Raw genomic sequence first — 518 nt, forward strand, 5'->3', positions numbered from 1 at the left:
AATTTCGGAAAGACTAATACACTTACAGACAAAATGGACAAACAACCCCCACAACTGGACCATACTGAATCCCCTTTGCCTCACAAGACCGACAAAGCACTCCCGTTTTCGGTCCCCAACAGATACTTTACTAGAACACCTACAAACGCAACTGAACTAAGGACTAATATCTGTTTGTTTTGTAAGCCAAGAGTTTTTACTTTTTTTTTATTTTCTTTGTATAGCTGATTAATTTATACGAACGTTAGGAATAGGAATTAAATTTAGAATAAGCTAGGCTAAGGCACATATATACTAAACAAGGGCAGAAAGACCGATTGGGTCGATAGCCTTTTTCGTAGGAAATAAAGATTATTTATATATATTATATATATGCAGTTAAATTCGACTAGGGGGAATAAAATCTGCTTTTCTGTAACGATTTGAATAAAATTGGTTTGCGGTTTAAACAGCTTCGTTCAACGGATCCAAAAAAATTATCGCATTAATTAGGATTAGGATGCACTAAAGAAGAGCCG

Source organism: Dendroctonus ponderosae, unplaced genomic scaffold (genome assembly GCF_020466585.1).
Source record: "Dendroctonus ponderosae isolate FM_Combo_2020 unplaced genomic scaffold, Dpon_F_20191213v2 Dpon_F_20191213_1, whole genome shotgun sequence".
Taxonomy (NCBI): domain Eukaryota; kingdom Metazoa; phylum Arthropoda; class Insecta; order Coleoptera; family Curculionidae; genus Dendroctonus; species Dendroctonus ponderosae.